Here is a 21,853-nt window from a genome sequence, read left to right as displayed (position 1 = left end):
TTGACGACAACGTCGATCGATCAAACATTTTCCAAAATTCCGAAAGCACGTTTCATTCTACGCGTGTAAGAAGCTAAATATATTTACAGATTTAATCTTGACGCATAGCTGCTGGTACAAGGGAAGAGAACTTCGAGAAACAAATGGATTCCAATGTTCTGAACTCGCCAGTTTCTCATCATTTCATACCGTTTCAAACCGTTTCCGCGATAAAAGTTTGACGTAGGCGCGCTAAATCGCGGACATTCGATTTCCTTCCGTTTATTTATTTGGGACGGACACGGATGCGTTTTATTGACGCGCTGCATCTATAAAATGGCCGCACCGCGTAAATATTAGCGCGTTTTTAGCGCGATTTTAATTTCACCTCGTCGGATGTCCCCGTTACATTTCGCGCCGTATGGGCTTCGTGAAGATAAGTCGATGCTCGCTGGTTCGAGCCCACGGGTGAAAGTTATTAAAAACTGGCCAGCCCAAGAAACCGGCCGTTAGACGACCAACTGTATCGTTCGATGCAAACTATAACCGATTTCTACAATTTCGATCTCTTCTTCTTTCGTCTTTCTTCTTTTCTTTCGTCTTGTGGAATTTTCACATTCAAATACCTACTGTTTCGTTAGTTGAATTTTCGATCAGATTAGGTAACAATGATTTTCTGTTCTTCTTTCTTTTTTTTAATTTTGCACAGTTTTGAGATTCGAATGTTGTCTCGTTAATTTAATTTTGGACGAGACAGAGTGACGACAATTCTCTGTTCTTCTTACTTCTTTCTCTTCTTTCTTCATCCTGAAGAATTTTGAGATTTAAGTAAGTACTGTCTGATGGATCTAATTTTGAATAAAATAGGACGAATAAAATAATAATCTTTTATCCTTCCTTATACTATTCGTTCATCTTGGGCAATTCAGAAACTCGAATGTTGTTTCGTTAGTTCAATTTTGAATAAAATGTAGCAGTAACGACGCTTAACTCTTTCACGCTCCGTGCGATACACAACTTTGTCCATTAACATTAGAAAAATTCTAACTTAAGAATTGAATCGAGTAATGTATCTACACTTCGTAGATATTTTATCTTGTAACAGAGAACGTACAATATTCTGCAAAATAGTCTGCTCGTAAAGATGCAAATTGTTGCAATTAAAGTTCATCCTCATCGATTCAGAAAATACGAAATTTTTATGAAAATTCACATCGATTCGATCTAACCGAAAATTCCTAAGAAAATAAAGGAACGGTATCCAATTTAATATCCACTTTTCTCCGGCGTAGCGAAGGATCTGCATTTTCCTCGCGTTCACGCTCTTTCCAGTAGACACGCGTGTTACGTCAGCGTCAGTCAGCGAAATTATATCGCGTAGCCGACAATAGAACGCGGATTGCGTTGTTTTATTACCGATAATTTCATGCAATTTTACATTGACGATCTTTTACGCGGAAACTCGCTGCCAGTTGATTTCGTTGCTTAAGCCCACTTTCCATTTGTTCGCGCGTTGGGATTGCCCGTTGCAATGCGCAGCCTCATTATTGTTAACGTCGTTACCGTCGTGGTTAACGCGCGTACGCGGCCGTAGAAACGGCAATGCGGTTTTTCCTTTCGCGCACCGATAGAAAAATCAACGATGATGCCACCAAATGTGGGATTTCTCTCGCGTCCAGACTTTACGAGGCATCTCGTTTCCTCCTCTTGCTCAACTCTTTTCTCTTTCTTAATTGGTTCCTTCTCTTCTTCTCTTAGCTGCGACTATTCTTCACTCTCGTTGCCGTACTTTCATCCGTTCTATGTTTTCACGGCATTCGTCTCTCAACCGCGGTCTAATTGGAATTAATTTCACGTCCTCTAATTGCATTCCAGTCGAGAAAGATTCGCATACGTGGATGCTGCTAGAAACGTTGGAAAACTTGAAAACTATAGAAACGTTGTATCTACAGATCAGGTAAAAATTTCGAGAACGAAACGTACAGAGAAATGAGCGAAAGATTGAAAAATTGGAAAACTCGAATATTTGAAAAGATGGACGAAGATAAGATCACTGAGTAAAGAATCAAGGAATTCAAATCCTCGTATATCTAAAAGTAACACGCAGAGGATAACCTGGAAAAAAAGCTTCAAAGATTTCAATATAGAAATCTTCTATTAGCGTGAACCTCTTACTAACGCTTACGCTAAATATTGGCTTTATGTTCAAATATAAATTCTGAAAAACTTACGAAACCATTTTAATATCAGTCTTGGACATTTTAACAAAACCATCGGTCAATAAATTCCATCAAATTCAATTACGTAAAAGGAATCAGCATCAAATACGAATCACCACAACGCTACACATAGATTCCACGTGAATCCTATCTGTGTAACTATAAAGGAGCCAGGAAAAAAGGATATGCGTAGAAGTAAAATTACTAAGGAAGAAAGTGCGCGTAGAAAGGAAGACGCAGGAGGGAAAGAAAAGGCAATGAAAGAATCGTAGGGAAAAAGAAGAAGCACGTGAAGAGGGACACAAAGGTAGCACAGGGGTTCGAAGGTGTTAGCTTCCTGGACTGACGGTGCAGAGGGCTGATTTGCATACGTCATTCGGGCAAAGGAGACCCTGTCTCTAGAGAATCGAGTTGACGTAGGAAATTCGTCATGGGGAATTGCTCGCGGCTCGCCACGATGCATATCCACGGGTAAGAGCATCGAGAGAAGTCCGGTTCTCGACTCTGCCAGGCCTTCTATCGTTCCCTGTTATGACAAGTCGGCTATTAATTTTGCTCTCGGCTTAGCTTGCAACCGACGTGAACGCCGACGATGCATTTCGCGAGCTTTCTTTCTTTTTTCATCCAGTTGGAAGCTCGATGGAATGAAAAAGAAGAAGAAATCGAAACTGACCCCGATTTTTGGTGATTAATGACCGTTACGTCGCGTGCTTCGGATGTTTAATGAATATTTTTCGTGAAAGATTTAAAGGTAAAATGTTTAACTCTTTACAACAGGAATTTCAGTTCGTCTGTGTGTGTGTGTGTGTGATCGTAACAAGAGATTTATATTTGATTTGGAAGATATTTTTATGTCCATATTAGTATTAGGTTGTCCGAAAAGTTTCTTTCGTTTTATGAAGAAATAATAGATGTTTTTTGTTTTATATTATTTTGTCGAATTACGTACGATCCATTTTGTTCTGTTGAGATAAACACATTTCACAGACTTGGTTTCACGTTTGTATGAAGGTACATTGTAAAAAGTACGTTTGCGAAAGAAAGCCACTTTCCGGACAACCTAATATGTGTTATATGAAGCATTTTGAAATTTCATTAGAACCGTACAGTGAGACACGATCGTTATAGTGATATTGGTCAAATGTAAAATCAATCTGGAAATATTTATAGACATTACAAGATATGATACTTAACATTTATTAATATGATTAAGTTGCATCTTCGTACCGTGTATTAATCCTTTTTTTTACTAATTACATGTTCGCGATAAATATTTTGTAACTTTAATATACATTTTTGAATTGTTATTACATTTCACTATCATCGATTTCAATCATGTTTCGTATAACACATAAAATATATACAAAAACGTCTACAAGTTTTCGAATAATTCCGAGAGTCCATGTATATCGGAATCGATAATTTTTGCACTGATATAGTAACAAAATGCGATGTACAATATAAAATTTATAAATACCATGGTATAGTAATGACTGACGAGTACACAGTCATATAAATCTTCAAAAATTCAACATTTGTAAACTCTGATCTCAGGGTACCAAAAAATCATATTAGAAGATCGAATCGAATCATATTCAAAATATACGCAGTAAACGTGGTAATAAAATGAAATTAAAAGGCGAAGAAACGAATTCTGATAGCAAAAAAGAAGATTTTCGATCTGTCCATCTTCATAATCCTTTAACTCTTATTTTTCAAACCTTTTCCATTATACAAGTCTTTCTCACTGTTCCTGTTCATTCTAACAAAACGTCTGTTCTCGTTCCACTATTCGTCTCTGTCTTCTACGCCTTTCTTTTGCCCATTACGCATAATTCTATGCGCAATCGCGATTATAAGGATTATAAAAAGGAAAACTCGCGAATTATCCCGCATTACCGATACCGGTTACGCGATATCGCTAAATCCCCGGCAATTCGACACGCGAACAATGTGCGTATTTGTACGAGGTTGATTTAAATCCTCCCCACGCTGCTAATGCGGCGCGCGAGGTGAAAATCGAAAGGAAAGGCGAGAGATCTCGCGTGTAAATCGCGCCAGCCAAACGGAAATCGGTGTAATTGATTCTGACAAATGGGGGCGAAGCTTGACGCGAGATTACGCGCCAAGTTTCGGTTTCGATTGCAACCATGTTCAATGGTGAAAAACGGTGGCAGATAATAAGGAAGTGCTAGGTGAAAGATACACTGGTATCGTGGGTGTTGTCAATTCGATGTAATTGGAGCGATTTAGTAGAAAAATTAAGATAAGGAAATTTACGCGACTCGTATCTCCGTTAGATTTCAACACTTTAACATTCAACTTTGAATTTTGCGCGTAATTAAACCTCTCGTGTATTATAAGACGCTATTAGTTTCCCAATGTAGTAACAAAACAACGAGAAAATAAGAAAGTGGCTTAAATAGACTTTTATAAAATTAAATGCCATCGGTATATTCGAAAGTTTTGCATTTAATGTACGTTAACGTTCCTGAGAAAATATTAAATGCTCGAGAAGTTTCATTTGTAGACTTGAAACTTGCAGTTCGATTATGGAAAGACAGGCAATCGTAAACCGTACTATACATACATAGCCATACCTATACAATTAGGGAAATTAGATCGGCCAAGAAATATCATCGAAATTAAAAGCTCAAAGATAGAAAGTTATTAATAACTGAACCATTTACCAACGGTTGACGATATTTTAGATCAGTCAACCTTCTAACAAATCAACGATATGGTTTCTTATTTACAATAGTACGTCAATGCCGATAATAAATAAAACAGGAGCAACGTTGAAGAAATTATTGAAACATTTGACACAGTAACGTTTATTGATATTTTTATACGAATAAATATACCATTGAACGTCGTATCGATCGAAGCCGCGTGATGACAATTTTTCAACGACTTTCACGGTTTCCTGAACGCGGTTAAACCGGTGCTGCCTGTCCCGATGTAGTATGTATCGATATATATTTCTGTCAAACGCCAACGTAACCGCCCCCATATGACTTATGGTCGCCCTGTTAATTTGTATATAATGCACTGGCGATACCGCATTCGTCGATTCTCAAACACGTTCGTAATTGCGTCAGTTGGCCCCGATATCGCGCGAGATGATTAATATCATCGGCTCGTACGGTTTCCGCGAAAAACGGGAAAACCGTAGATCGACCGTTTAATTGCCACTGATCGTCTATTAATCATTGTTGCTCGAGTTCTCGGTTCAGTGATTCACCAGTTCCTTTCGACATAAGGTTAAATGGACGCGTGAGGTTGTGGAATATATCGGTCATAGTGTTTTGTATAATTACAAGCTTAAGAAATATTTCAATAGATCGTTTGCATTTGTTGGCCATGGTGTTCCACATTTGCAAGCTTGTGTGTTATTTGAATAAAATGCTTGAATTTGTTGGCAATGATATTCCGTATATTTACAAAAGATCAGGTATCATTTGGATAAAATGTTTGAATTTGTTGGTGATGATGTTTCATATATAATTGCAATTTTGGATATCGTTCAAATAAATTATTTGAATAATTATTATTTAAATAATACATCATCTTCATGGGTTGGATGTTATTTTGAAATAATTGTACTTTAGTCCATTTGAATAAGCAAATGATTCTTCTTCTATCTCGTTATCTAGCTATTGAGCGAATTTTTATTTGGCAGAGACTGAAAGTCTATGTTAGAAAGTCTTGACGCTTGAACTTGTACCAATATCGTTTACAAGAAAAATCGGAAATCTCTATTAAAAATTTACCTGTATCGTGTATCTACATTATCTAACGTCGAATTTCTAATCCTCGTTTCATTTTTCCTTAGATTTTTTTTTTCTTTTGTTCGGTATAACGCGTTCATTTAATACATAAATACACATGTGAAACTTGCGAACTTGGTAAAAAAAAAAGTCATAAACCAAAGATCAAAAGACAATTTTTTACCGTAGAAATTATCCCATTTGACTTTCATTTTCGCTCTCATATCTCATCAACAAATATAACCAACAAATTTAATCAAACACTTTCATATCTGCCTGCCTGTGTAATCCTTATCTTTCTGACTTTCGTTCACAGGCTTATCTGCCATGATATCTATAAAAGACAATATTTACGCCATAAAAGTCCAGTCTAATCATCGCATAAACTTGAAACGAAAGTTCTCGTCCAATTTTTCCCCGTTTGCAAATACTCGTAATAAGGAAACTAAAGCCTCGTATGCTGCAAGTACAGGAATATAGCATGAATCAAAGGATTTCAATTTGGCCTACGTTCTGGTTTCGCCTCGACCTGAAAGCATCCCGTTGCAAAAGACCGTCGATCCTATTTTATTAACGCGGACGTGCTTCTCTTTTATTGTCCTGGAGAAAGTAAGGATATTTCCAAGCACGCAGGCGTATTAAAGTATCGAATGAAAAAGGAAGAGCGCGACGAGAGAACACGAGAGATAACCCGCCGGTGAGACAACGACGATCATATGGAAAGGGAAACGAAGAAGTATCCGCGCGCATAAATTATTACATTAGATACTTCCGGGTGAAAAAAGCTCTGAGAAACGCTGCATCTTAAAAAAGCTGGTATTTTTATCGTACTTCCATTTACCTCTGAACCACTGAACGCGTCACTTTTTTAGAATATAATAATACATCTTGAAATTTATATTTAACTTTATATTTTATATTTGTATACCATAGAAGAATAATTCTAACAATTTATTTCACTGTTTCGTACGATGCTCTGGTTTGAGGGAACATCATGGCAGCAAAGAGGTAAATATCCAAAGAATATATAGTTACATTGTAAATTAATTACTGCGCAAGTTGCTCATCTTGTTGGCGTTCAAAGATTATAAACAATGCAAGATGAGATTAATAGCATTATGACAATCCATCTTATTGTTTTGCGCATATTTCTTTATCTCGGGAAATATCATATGTTTGTATATTTAGATCGTATAAATACGTTGAAAACTAATCATTACGAAAATAAATGAAATTATTTATCTCGTTCTCGTTCGAAGATCATAGAACAATAGTTAACTTACTTCTAGACGCGTACACGATTTATTCGCTCAATCTGTTAACCAAATGAGGAGATCGACGATCGACCGATAGAAATCGCGGATCGATGACTGGCGAAATTTTTCCAGTCGTTGTAAAATGTTTATTTAATCTTCTATCTCGTTCACGTGGGAGTCAAAGCACTTTGAACGGACTCCTGTCGCGCAGTGTCTCGACCCTCGTCGAGATGACAAAGTTCTCTGTTTCTCTGTGATGTCAGGAAACGTGGAAAACTGCGACGGAAGATTGGATTCCTTGTCTCCTGATTCTTCCTTACACGTGTCAAAATTACCTGCTCGCTAGTCGAGTACTGTTATAGGTTACGAAAAGGTTGCACTTGCTTCAAACTGTTCTCACGATCAATCATCGATGATATAGATATATTACCATAACTTATTTCATTTCCGTAGATACTTACTTGTTTATTCATTTATTCAATGACAGTATAGATTTATAAATAGGTAGTTTTATTTCAGCCTGGAGACCTTGAGACAGGACTTCGATTACCATAAAAATATAAACTTCTCGATATTGCTATCGAGATATGTGTAATTAGTATAATTGCTTAGTAAAGAGATACTTGTATGTGAGTATCAGTGTGTGGAAGTGTGTGTGTGTGTGCGTGGCGTCTCAAAAACAGATGAATGTAAACAGTTCAGTCAGTTAACAGTCGGATATGGAAGAAAGTGCTGAGACGCGTGCAAGTGCGAATCGATGAATATCTTAGAAATCGTGCACAAAATAAATATATAATTATTCTGATATTAATTCCAAGTGTAAATTTAGTGTTCCTATAACATTATTTCGGTTAACAAGATCCACAATTCTCAACAATTGCAAATTAACTTGTTACTAAGGATCAGTATAGGTATGTTCCATCTTAATTCTATATGACCGTAATTAATTGTTCTTAAACTATTTGTTTCTTCATTTCTTATTACGTAAAATCCATGGTTTCTTTTGATCTCTCGTCTTCTTCAGAACACAGCTATTATTATTATTTGTAGACTACGAATTTTTATTGCGTGCAGGGAAAATTTCAAGGTAAAAGATGATACGATAGGGGATAAGGAAAAATAATACAAGATATTCAAGGTACAGCAAATAAAGCAATTTCCTATTTCTTCATAAAGGTATAAATTTGCATAAGTGTCCGCTGTCGAATTATTTCGATCACTACTATTTGCAGGAGATCGAGCACGAAATAATTTTACGGAAAATGGAAGGAATGGCGTGGCGCGGCATGGCGCACCGGAAATGGGAGTCGCTATTACACGATTACATAAATTGATCCGCGTGGCGAACTCTCGCGAGAATGCCGACGAGAACGTAGCGTTGAACACGCGATGCCGTGTGGGTGAACCTGTTGAACATAATTGGTTCCCCCGTTATTATTAGCTAATATATTTTTCATGGGAAATTATTTATATCTCCGGCTTACAAAGTCACACCAAGCGCCAGCGCCGACAACTGTTTCAGCTGGTTCATACTTTCCTCGAATAGCTTCGCGTTGTACCTTCCCATTTTCACTTTTACGTCCTGCCGTATCTCAACATTAATATAATAAATTTGATCGAGCCGCTTTTTACATGTTCATAGTCAGCGGCAAAAGTTTCGCGCATCCGATTCATCCGAAGAAATTGAAAACCCGCTTTGTTACGAAATAGCGTACACTTATGTGTGAAATTTTAAGGAGACTTTAAAGAGCGAAATGGGGAAGAACGTAGTAATTTTACAAAATTGAACTATGATTGACGAGATAGACGAATGTACGATACAATTTATCATAGGTAACTGCTTATCTTCTATGCAATCTTCTCGATAGAAGAGTGTTTAGCACAGGAAAAATGTTCAACACGTTTACTTGTATATATACGCAAGTATCAGTCTTAAACTTCTTTCTGTCTGTCGCTGTATCTGTATTTCCAGGCGAAATTTATAAAGTTTGAAGTATAGTACATACGAAGTTAAAAATAATGTTGAAAATAACGTTAAATATTTCTTCTCTCAACATTTCACGAACATACAACTCCTTTGTGAAATTTCATTTTGTATTCTTTTACCTTTCTCGTTTAAACTGTAGAATGGATTGCGTTATTCTTTTCGACAGGTGTCTAAGTTTAATTAATATAAAACTCCGTGGCAAAGATATCGCTAGATTTAAGCTCGTTATCGTAATAATTTCGATGGGCGTGTATAGACTTTTGTGACTGATTGTATCGACGAAAGTGAATGGGATTGTGGAGCAAAGACTCATCCGAAACACGATCGAAGAACGTATCCTGTTGGCAGGATAAAAAGGGACCCGTTGTCTCGATAAATCGAGGGAATAAGGTGAATTTCCATCGGTATCGTAAATACGTTCAATTACATTGTAGGAAACATTGGAAAGAAGAAGTTATTTGCGGCAAATAATTTAAACCCGTAATTGGAACGTGTTTGTTACAATATACATAACTGGAACGTCTGTTGATCAGCTTGTTGACCCGGTACTGATTTTATTTAGTATCGTTGTCCGGCAACACGCACGATTATAACTCGGGGCGTTGATTTTTATTACACGTTGCAAATTACGAAATATGCTATATCTCATATCGAAGTTGCAATTACCGGCGACTGGTTTCTTTAGAAAATGGGAGCAATCTTAAATTATTAGACGTAAAATTAATGCAAGATAAGAGTCTCAGTCTTTTATCTTTAACGTGCGAGCAAAATTTGTTTCGCGTATCGGTTACTTTAAGGAAAATTTATCGCTTCGAAAAATATCCGAAAGATAAAAGAAATAAGGAAGTAGCATAAATCGATACGGGCTAGATTCGTTGAATATTTTCCAGATAGAAAATCCTTCAAGTTAGAAATACTCGACCGCGTTATTCGCAAATGTCGATCCATGAAAAGGAAAGAATACAAAATCCACATCGAATCATAAATTTTCTATCGCAATTTTCTGAAAAGATTACCCGAGACGTTTTATCATCTTTTTTTTCTTTTAATTACAAATTTCTCACCATCGAGTCATAAACTTTCCCATTATCAAATCACAAATTTTCTTTAAAGCTGTAGGAATCGAGCAGATTGCAGAGAAAAATAGCGCTCTTTTTAATCAGACGGCGGAGGAGCGTGTTGTGCGAGGGAAAGGCCGGAAACGCGAAAGTATCGGCCGTGCTCGAGGTGGATTTATATTTTGAAGAAGTTCGTGTAACTGTCCGCGTGGCGGGCTCGTATAGAAATCAGCGAGGCCACGGCGAAAATGCACGGGTGAGAAATAACGGGGAAACACGTGCGTGCAACACGGCATCCTGCTATCGAATCGAACGATCGTGAAACCGCTACCTTGCCAATTACTTAATCGCGATTCGTACGAAAGCGGCTTCGAGGGATGCAGCCTTAGAATCTCTGCAACGGAAACGTATCACTCGTTGACCCCTTATCGGACAGATTTTTTCTCGATTAATCGAAGCGATTATATTTTTTACTGGCTGATATATCCGATCATTGCCCGGCACCTTACGTAATCTTCTTTAATGATATGGCTGGCGATTTTGTGAACTTGTATTGGCTCCGTGAACGTTCTATAGTCCGTGAAACAACACCGACTGTCACACGGCGAAGTCGTGAAGCTTCTGAACACGTTTCGAATATTCGTGTCTCTGGTTTATATTTTCGACTTCTGCCTTCTTTTTGTCGCAGGTTGATGTTTCACGCGCGTTAAACGTTACTCGAGAAATGGTCTTTAAAATGATGAAAATCGCGTCAAAATTCGTGCAGTGATTCTCGACAATAATTCGAACGTACAGACGCTTACCAGGAATTTTACTTTACACTACGTATAAATGGCGAAGGACAGCGAACTATGAAAATATGTGTATAAGATATAGCTATTTTTATAGGTTTCTCTAAATAAAGTGTAGCTACTTGAATTTATAAAATCTAACTCGAAAATTAAACTCATAAATTAAAAGAAATCTTCTTCCTCTGTTTCTTCTCGTTCCTATTGTTTGTTAACGGTGTTGTTGTAGTTCAGAAAATTCTTGACGACGCTTTATTAACTTTAATTTATTATTGGATAGTAGCTGACATTACAAGGTATTTAGAACATCCTCATCATCGGTGAGTCATATTCCGACGCCCTCATTCTAAGCCGAATAATCCGGGAAATCGTAAACAATTCAGACGTATAATAGGGTTATGTCTTACGTAAGATATTTATTGTAGAAAGAGCAAGAAACTTACATAAACTCATTTTCCAATACGATCTCAATTACGAAATTTCTATTGGCTATTTCATATACAAATATTTCAAGAGTGAGGCATACGTCTACTTATAGTGGCTACGGAATACGTTTAAGTACTTACCAATTACGTCAAAGTATATTAAATTTCGTTTCATTTAGTAGTACATTCGTATAACTATAAAAATTTCCTACTCTCTCCGGTAAAGAAAAAAAAAAAACTTTTCATTGGAAAACGAGAATATACGTCAATACTTTCTATAACATCTGTAAGTTCCATTTCTCTGCTCGTGCTCGTAAAAATTCGAACGCGCATAAACATCCACGAGCTAATAACAAATGATCCTCCTCCGATTTCGCCAAACACATCGACCATAAAAAGCTGCCAACTTTCCAAACGACTCGATATCAAAGCTCTCGTTAAAAACAACTGGATATCAAATCTCGTTAGTATAAATTTATTCTCCCAGCCGACGAACAAACGTCTCATAAATTCACATGTCTATCGTCATGTCCGTATAGCCAAGGTGTGTTTCATCCCTTGTCGACAAGATCGTCGAATCGTAAGACGCGACGAATACACACGACGTTGACAATTATTCGATGTCTCGCTAACAGACAGACACACGACACCGTTACGCGAATAATTTTACGACGGCGTTCCTTTCTTATCGCATCGACCGTTGCAACGTTGACCCAGAAAACCGGACATCCCGTTGGCGTTGGCTATTTTCCGGATTTATACCGCTCCAGTTTCGCGGCCCTTGTGTCATTTCTCAATGGTCACTTTTACTCGCTCGCGACCCGCGATCGCGCTGACATAACACGTCTGATTTCGATTCGCTCGCCGCTGCTGTATCTCCGACGCTCTACAGCTTTAGAGCGACCACGTGTTCTTGTCGATGACGATGGAACAGTCGAATACGTTCGTTTTCATTGATTCGTGCATTTGTCATTTAGCAGAGTACGTATTTTCATGCAATTTCATATTTTTATCGGCACAACTAAATAAACGAAGCTCAAGTAGAAACTTGTTTTGTGTATTCTATTATCGTTTTTCATTCATTTTTTTTTTGTTTGTTTGGATTTTTATGCAAACGGACATCTTTATTGGAGAAACTAAAAAAATGGAACGTAAGGATTTGTTTCGTCTAAATTGGAAATTACATTAAATACTCTGCTGTGAATATTTTATATTCTTTTGTATATTACGCGTATGCTATACATTTTTGCATCGTTAAGTATTAATAGGTGAAAATCCACGCGGTGGAATTACTCGAGTTTATGAAAAATCGGTTTATAAGAATTTGACGGTTCGCTAAGTTTCATCGATCCTTTAATTCTACGATACAAATGTTATTCGATAGAACGTTTTGTTTTTAAATAGAAACGTGAAAGAAGATACTGTATAAAATCGAGGTGGAACAATACAGATATTTTCTGGAAAAATTATATGAATTATACTGTCCTATCGAAGTAAGAAGATGGGAAACTTTCAAATACCATACAAGAGTCTCGTATCGATTATAATCTATCAAGCTACAAGGATGGGAAACTCCCATACGAAAACGCGCAAGGTAACAAATTTCCATAAATACAACCGCAACTAAAATTCCAACAAATGAAACCACGAACAAACAAAGAATAAACATTAACGAGACGTTCCTTGAACACTTTCTAACGTCACAGTGCCATTCGTTCGTCTTCATTCTCCGCTTTTAACAAGTTAATTAACGTTCGAGGAACGATGGCGTCTGCTGAAAAAAAGGGAGTCTCTCCTCTCTCTTTCTCTCTCAAGGAAATATCCCTGAGAGACTTCTTGCGCAGTGTATACCCGGTCTATAGCGAAGGAAACAACGCGAACACGCTTGGACGCGGTTTATGGTGTCTGGAAGTCGAATGTCACGCGGCTGTTAAGGCCAGCGGGATCGCGCGTGAATCGTCTGGCCTCGGCGTAATCTCGTCGAAGCGGTTCTTAGCCCCTTAAACGGTTGGTGCCAGTTAGCGCACCTTTTGTTGGAAACACGGACGCGTTAGAAGCGATCGAACAACGGAGAGAAAGAAGCCTCGAAGCCTCCTTCGACCAGCAGACCCTGTTTGCTTTGCTTGACAGCCGGAATTTAAACGAAGGTACCTGGTTATCCTGTTGAGAGGAATTATTCTTCCGAGGTGGAATTAACGGGATTAAAGTATCGCACACTAATATGTAAAATAAATGAGAATTTAGGAAAGAGAATTTGCTTCAGACTTTCTCCCGTGGACATTAAACGGAGATAAGTTTAACGTGACAGGAGATACTCTTAGAAATCTTCAATTTCTTAAGCCGTTTTATCTGTTAGTTTCACAGTTTTCAAATATGCTGTACGTTAGTTAAACTTATTGCTTTAACAATCACAGGATAACTTGGATAAAACTTGCGTTGTACGCGTAATTTGTCAGACGTGTCAGTCTTCGAACTCTCAAATACGTCGTACAACTCTATCAACTTTTTCAGTGAACCTATCGTACATGCTTATCGGTTTCGTCGTTATCGCAGTTATCGCGAACTTCAATTAAACTTCTTTCGTATAATTTCTTAGACACCAGATTCTCCAAACTTGCAAACACATCATGCAACTTCATCAATCTTCTCATAATTTAATGATTGCGAAACAGCTTCATGGCGTATTCTTAAATGATAGATTGCCATTCTTCAAACTTGCAAGGACTGCCGGTGATTGATATAGTGAGAAGTTGACACGATAATTAGCGTGCCAATTCCCAAAGTAATTGTGAAGCCAGAGAATGGACACTTTAGTGAATTATGCTAATAGGTACAGGCTTCAATACACTTACTCGCCTGTCGTTGCTTCATTGCCACGAAGAAAACTTCAACGAGCTTATCATACACATTCATCGAACTACCATCCACTTTGTAGTTTCACGTATATATAAAACTCCTTGTTTAAACAAAACTCACCCTCGCCCTTGCACTTTCTCTCTCATCTGCCGGACACTCATACTTGCAGCCATCGACGCGTGCTGCTCCATCGAAGATTTCCACAAGCCAATACGCGACAGATGGAACATCACCGGGCACCGATAAATCGCGAAAAATGCAATCAGGTCGGAAGATGGCAGGCTGCAAAAGCGATTGGCCATTGGCGTGGTGTCGTTGCACCGGCGCGTGTATGCGTATCAATTTCAAGCGTACAACGGCGTGCTAATGAACCGCAGAACGCGCTCACGAACCGATCAAACCAGCCCTGCCGATATAAGAACCGACGCGACTCGGTCCCCTACTTTCTACAGGTGTCCCGTCCGCTTGGTTAATCCTTGTAATTAACGTTTTTCTCGTTTCGAATCCGATCGAACGAGCACCGATCGAACCTGACGGCTGATACGCCCCAGTACTAAGGACGACATGTCGTCGATGGATGTTCCTTTGATGTTCACGGAGGTTCCGATGATATTTTCTTTGAAATTCTGACAAGAGCAGTTCTGCTATATTCGTTTAAACCTGCTCTTCTACAATGATAGGACCCGATGCGCTGAAGTAATTACATCTGAGCCATGCACCTTGCTGATTAGGTGTGTCATTCTATAATATAGCGTTATTAATGAACGTGAGTTTTACGATGCAGGATATTTTTAGAGGCACTGATTGTGGGAAAGACGAGATCAACCAGTTTTTAATCCATTCGAACATCGATAAACGAGGAGGAATGAGGGAAACATGAAATGTTCATTTTCAATGATCTTTCATGCTAGCGCGACCAATCGTATTCCCAGTTACTCAAGTAGGTCGTGCATTATGATGGCCTATATAAGAATTGGTACGACATAGCGCATTATTGGTGTGCTCTGCCACATTAATGCGTGTTAATTGGTAATTAGCAATTTTTAAAGCAGGAACAGGGGCAGAAAGAAAGCGGAAAATATATCTCGTCAAAGGATAGCTATCCAGGTTTCATGAAATTACATCAGTTTCGATTCATTTCTTCGTTAGTAATACGTAATACTCAAAAGAAGGAGGATAAAATTGCTCACATTGAAAAGGCCACGTTAGAATCGCGCTTCACTCGTCAACCAAGACAATACAAACCACTTTCAACCTCATTAATTACGTGAGTATTAATGCGTGTATAACATACTACAATACGTGCACCATGACCCAAATATCAATTGGAAGTCCGTGTTAGAAAGCCTGTATCAGAATCGGGTCTTACTCGCTAGCTTGTGACAACACAGATCACATCCAACTTCATTATGTCGATATTAATCTGCGTATAGCACACTATAGTCTGCACATCGTAACCCAAATATCAAAAGCCTGTATCAGAATCAGGCCACAGCGATCAGCTTCGTACAATACACAAACCACCAATATACGCTAATATACAAACTACTTTCAACTTCATTATATCGATACTAATTTTTGGATGGCACATTATAATCCAGATATCTAAAGTCTGCGTCAGAATCAAACCGCATCCAACTCGTTTATCTCCTAATTATTATACAATTATCATGGTTACCATCAATCACAATCATCGCCATCGTAATTATATAAACTCGTGCCGTATAACTCACACATCAACGTAATCGAATTATCAATATATTGATATTTATGGTATAATATAAATGTATGAGAATCGAGACTTATGTATCCAGCTTGGGACAACACAGACCATATCCAACTTCATTACGTCGATACTAATCTTCATACAGCATGTTATAACCTGCGCATCGTAACTCAAACATGAAAAGCCTGTACGAGAATCGAGTCCCAGTAACCAGATTAGGACTATACTCGGACCACATCCAGCTCCATTACGTCGATACTCATCTAGCGCAAAGCACGCTATACCTATACATCCTCAGCCATCAATTAGATGTCTACGTATGGATGCACGGCAAGTTGGAAAGCGCGTAATAATGTAATAATTCGGTGCTGAATAATCAAGTTACCTTAAGATCAAAGCAGACGCGTGCTCGACACGCGTGCATCCGGTGGCGACCGATATTTATTAGGTTTCCACGAGTCTGATATCCTCGTTTGTCATCACTTTCGCAGGTGTAACCGCGGCCAGGGCAAAACTGGTCTGTTACGCGCGCTCGCGGTCGGTACTCTCTTACGGTGTCGCGATCTCCGCCATAGATCCAAGGTCAGCGCTGATGTACATCGGGAGGATCAGGATACGCGCACGGGGAGAGGTCGTCGTTCGATCCTGATTAATGGCCGCCGAGATCGAACGTTGCTATATACCGCCGCGAGGCATTCGTTACGTATATCGTTGGCAAAGTGCGTTGACTCGACGCACATCGAGCTGAACCGCTTTTACGAGCTGTCCGTATCGCGACACCTTGCGCCCGGATGGATCGATGGAACGCGTGGAAATCTTCCGTGCGATCGATCGATCCACGGGGGATTCAGCGTTTTCTACGGACGATTATGCGAAGCGCCCAAGGCGATCGCAGCTTTGAGATATGGACTTGGCAAGATCGCCATAGATAGCTGGATTGCTTTAGATCAGTTAGGTTGCCAGACTCGTTACGTGAGGTTTGGTCACGTTCGATGATGTTGGATTAGACTTTTTTGGCTATGGTCAAAAGGTTAGAAATTGGAGTTTCGAAAGGGTTAATGAAAATTCTCGAGTCTCATCCATCGTTAATGCTTTTCGAAGTTACATTGTTCGTTTTAACAATCTGTGATTTAAAATCCCAAAAAGATGAAGAAATGTCTAAGTTTAAAATCATTATAAAATAATGTATGTATATAATTGATATACCATGTACACGTAATCGATTATAACCGATTTAATATAAAAGGATCAAATTAATTCTCTCGCCTATCAAAAGCAACATAATTGGTCTGCAACACAAGCGAAACGCCACATAAAGAAACAAAAGATCCTTAAATAAAGGAATTACACTATCCAGGAAACGCTATCTATCCCAATGTCAATCGACAATTAACAGGTTAAATACACACATTAATCGCATACATACTTCAGCCATCAAACGTCATCAGCCCGCCAAAGGCAAACTTGGAAGATCCGTCAACACCGTTATGCCATCAAACCCGGTTAAACCAACAGTATCATCGATACGACCATCCGAACAACCTCCAACCTTCCACCTCTCCATTGTACAAACCTAAACCATTCCCTGTCCAAGGTACAATAGCATCCAACACGATTCAAGCATTAACCGAACGCTCGAAGACATTCGTGGCTACCTAACCACAGCGAGTATTATCCTCGGTGGGCTGTGTAGCGGTGTTGGCCACTCGAAAAGAGGCAAAAGGCAGCGATTGACTGAGACGGGCGCGGATACTTACGCAGAAGTAACGTTAATGGACACTTTCTCGCAAGGGAGCGACTAAAAGTAGCAGCTCAGCCAGAGGTCGTCACTCGATCCTGATTAATGGCCGGTGGGATCTCGCGGGGCTGTAAACAGTATTAATCAGGATCGAGTTTACGGCGCGCGGTCGTGCCACGGATCGCATTAATCAGGATCCGAGCCGGCCACGGCACGAAATATTCATTTAGCTGCTACGTGTCCGACGACGCTCGAGACCTGGCGCACTGTAACGCCAGGCTATTGATTTACGACCGGCGACTTCCGAATGTCCAACAGCTGGAAATCAAGCGACACCTCTCCGAGGCCATGAGTGCTCCGTCATTGCCGTTTAAGGAGGTATTGTATCTATTGGGTTGATCGGAACGTCCGTGTTCAATGAAGTTCAGTCAACAATTTGAAGAGGATTAGCATAAATAACAATTTATACTTTGAAATGTCACAACGACCAAGGAATAAAATGATTATAAATGTATGTGATTGATTTATATGCACATAATTGATTTAGTTAGAGTACATTTTTGATGTTGATAAAAGCATATTAAGAACAACTGCTTCAGCGTATTTTTGCTCAACTTTTGTGAATTTTTTTATTAATTTAATATACTTTCTCTTGTCGTTCGATAGAAGAAAACTTTCTTTGAGACGATATTTATTTTTATTAAAAAATGGGTATAAAGGATATTTAGTTTTTTATGTTTAGTACTAAGATCAGTTAGATACAATATGTATAGATGTTTAGATACCATCTATATCTATTTTTTGATGAAAATAAATGACGGTTTGGAGAAGACTTACTATCGTTCAAAGAAATATGCTAATTTTAAGATTAGATAGAAATTTCACTAAAGTATACTAAGATAATAAATTATAAAAATGTACATGTTCATAATTTACGTTGACGTTCTTCGAATTTTCTTCAGGACAATGAACACCGCAACTATTAACTAAACTATAGTTAGTCGATATATCATACTTAATAACAAAGCTGCAGCTGGTGTTTTACATTTTCCAGATCAAATTTTCCAGATAATCGTATTAAAATTAATACTTTCAGTCGTCCAAGAAAATATTACTCCATTTTTCATGTGGTCACTCATAAATATGTATTAAACGGTTCTGCATGTTAATAGGAACGCACGCTGTACGTTTGCTTCGCGATTGCTAAAAACTATTTTTCTCGTTGTTGCTCGATAATGGCCATTTTATGATAATGAACACGATAGCGATGTAATAATCGCATTACGTTTGCCATTCAGCCTGCTTTTGCCAACTAGAATTCTTGCTAATTTATTATTCATTAATTTCACAAGATATCCGTTACATCGATTCGATCCATTGAATTATCATCGCAAACATTAGATCGACTTGATTTTATAGATTCGACGAATTTTTCGTGAATTACTGTAAACAGTCGTCTATCTTGTTTGACATAGTTCAAACTTATCTGTTTATTTACTCAAATTTACTTAGTCTAGTTTCATCTTTATTTTTTTATTTTGAGAAATAAGAAGAAATCACAGGCTCCCTAGAATCTTAGAATTTTGTATAAAATGAACAAAAATTCTGTTAATTTTGGAACAAGTCGCGCGTGTAATAAAATATTACAATAAGATAAGGTACAAACTATAAAAAATATATATGTGATGAAGATCTACAAAATCAGAGAACTTCAGTTGCTCGTAAGAAGGAACATTTTTAATAAATAAATAAATGGTCAACGTATGTTCTATTCGACGTAAATACATCCTATTCAAAGTAAACCAGTTTCATCTTGATAAACACGAAGCCCAAACGTGTCAATGCCAAACAGAAGCTGCTCGAAAAGCCACGCTTAATCTCATTTCGAGAACTTTAAACCACGTGTGCGCATCTTTAACGCTCCCATCTTACGCGAATCTCAACGACCTAAATTCTCTTGGTTAGACTTTCTGAAGCTAATTGTAAGCAAATCACAGTTTCTAACTGATGAAACGTATGTATCGTAGGATTTAACGAAATGGAAAAGCATTAATCCGATCAGTAAGAATGGAAAATAGGATGAAACCGAATGGATTACACGAGTTCTTCGAATTCGAATTCATCCCATCCTCAAGAAACTAGTAATACTACGCGCGAGACCAACGAGATGAATGACGACGACGAAAAGTATTAATATGTCACGAATCATAGACCAAATTCTCGTTACCAGAAAACCGACAAACGCGTGAAATCCAGGTAGTTTGCGTGCCAGGAACAATATTGTTGCACTCGCGTGCACGCTTCTCGTGAAATCGATTCGACACGATGAGCAACGTGCCGGCGAACGAGCATGAACAGCGAAGGACAGCTGTAAAATCGTGGAGGAATGGCAGACATCGTGATTCCACGCCTCGCTAAATGATATCGATTGTTTCTTCATTCTTCGCGTCGAACATTCGAGATATGCATCTATTGAAACCGTGTTCAAAACGTATTTGGACATTCTTACATACAATTCAATAGCGTTTGTGACATCTTTAAGTTATCGAGGTTTCATGGTCACTGATGAACTAACTTGAACTTGACTACTAGCTGGTTAATATGATCACCAATTGACTAATTTGAGGTCGATCACTAACTGACTAATTTGAGGTCGATCACTAACTGAATAATTTGAGCTCGACCACTAATTGACCAATTTGAGGTGGATAACTAATTAACTAATCTGAGGTTGGTCACTAATTGGCTAATTTGAGCTTGGTCACTAATTAACTAATGTGAGGTTGGTCACCAATTGACTAATTTGAGATCGATCGCTAACTGACTAATTTGAGGCGGATAGCTAATTAACTAATCTGAGGTTGATCACTATTTGGCTAATTTTAAGTTGGTCGCTAATTGGCTAATTTGAACTTGGTCACTAATTAACTAATCCGAGGTTGATCACTATAGTTAATATGGAGAGGAAAAACGCAATAGGCTGGAGATATTAATCCTTGATGTTCGATCTTTAACTCCCCGATATTTTATAGTTCTTCAACCAGTACCGTTCAACTTGAATTATTCGGTCACAGGTTATCTACGAATGTCAGGATTAAATTTGGATATCTTAACTTCACTACAGTTCTGGAACCGTCGTGTCTCGATCTTATTCTCGTTTCTATAAACACAAAGACTTTTAACGTTGAATCTTCAAAGTTACTGAAATTCCAGGAATTTCGTAATAATAGAAAGATATGATTTAGTCGAATATGACCCAAAATAAGCGGCAGAGTTCGTTTGGAGGTACTCGATCTTAATTCGTGTTCTCTACAATTTCACGATCGATTACTCGTGCTAAGCAATGATCCAAAACTACCATTTTTACAGTATAGCGCAATCTCTTGCAATAAGACTACATTAAGTTTCAATCCAGTGATCCATAAACACTTTTTATCGTGTCGCAAGAACAAGATCGAAGAATCAATCATTCAGAGAAATTGAAATCGGTATAAAAGACGTTTAATGCGGTAAAGTTTCGTTGGTCGAATTGTTGCTGAAGAAATGCCGGAGTCTCTCGGCGAAAAGTAATATTACGTGGCTTTCTTTGGTCGGGTGAAACGTAAAGAATCGCACAGCTGGATATCCGCCTCTCGAATAATCCCTAGTGAACGAACCAAGTTTCCCAATTCAAAGTCGGTCGAGCATGGATCCCGGAGTCGATCAGGGATTTTTCGCTTCCGCGATTACACGTTGCGAAAACAATGACTCGGGATACATCGATGCTCGAACAATGATCGTTCGGCCGGTGTGGACCGATCTGCTTTCACTGATATCTCTCTGCCTGCCAGTTTGCACATTGCTATTATTGGACGCTTCGAGCGAAATCATTTTTCTAGTCGACCAGCTTGATCCGGGAAACGGGTCGTTCGATGTTTTTACAACTGTCTTCGTTGCGAAGACAGTGTTCATAAAATTGTATGATGATAGGATGTTGAATTTTCGAACGCGCGTAATTTTTACTCGGTGTAATTTTACTAAAATAACCACTGTAAATATAAAGTACAGATTT

At 38.4% G+C, this 21,853-nt stretch overlaps 1 long non-coding RNA gene across 1 annotated transcript; it reads left to right on the top strand.

The window, feature by feature from the left end:
• The first annotated feature begins 8,032 nt into the window (after positions 1-8,032).
• On the top strand, positions 8,033-8,797 carry LOC122575643. Its single transcript, XR_006319492.1, has 3 exons — positions 8,033-8,135; positions 8,299-8,362; positions 8,457-8,797. It is a non-coding gene; the product is annotated as an uncharacterized LOC122575643 (long non-coding RNA).
• Positions 8,798-21,853: the final 13,056 nt, after the last annotated feature.

The sequence above is a fragment of the Bombus pyrosoma genome, linkage group LG15 (assembly GCF_014825855.1).
Source record: "Bombus pyrosoma isolate SC7728 linkage group LG15, ASM1482585v1, whole genome shotgun sequence".
In the NCBI taxonomy this organism is placed as follows: domain Eukaryota; kingdom Metazoa; phylum Arthropoda; class Insecta; order Hymenoptera; family Apidae; genus Bombus; species Bombus pyrosoma.
This window is presented reverse-complemented; position numbering and strand designations above follow the sequence as displayed.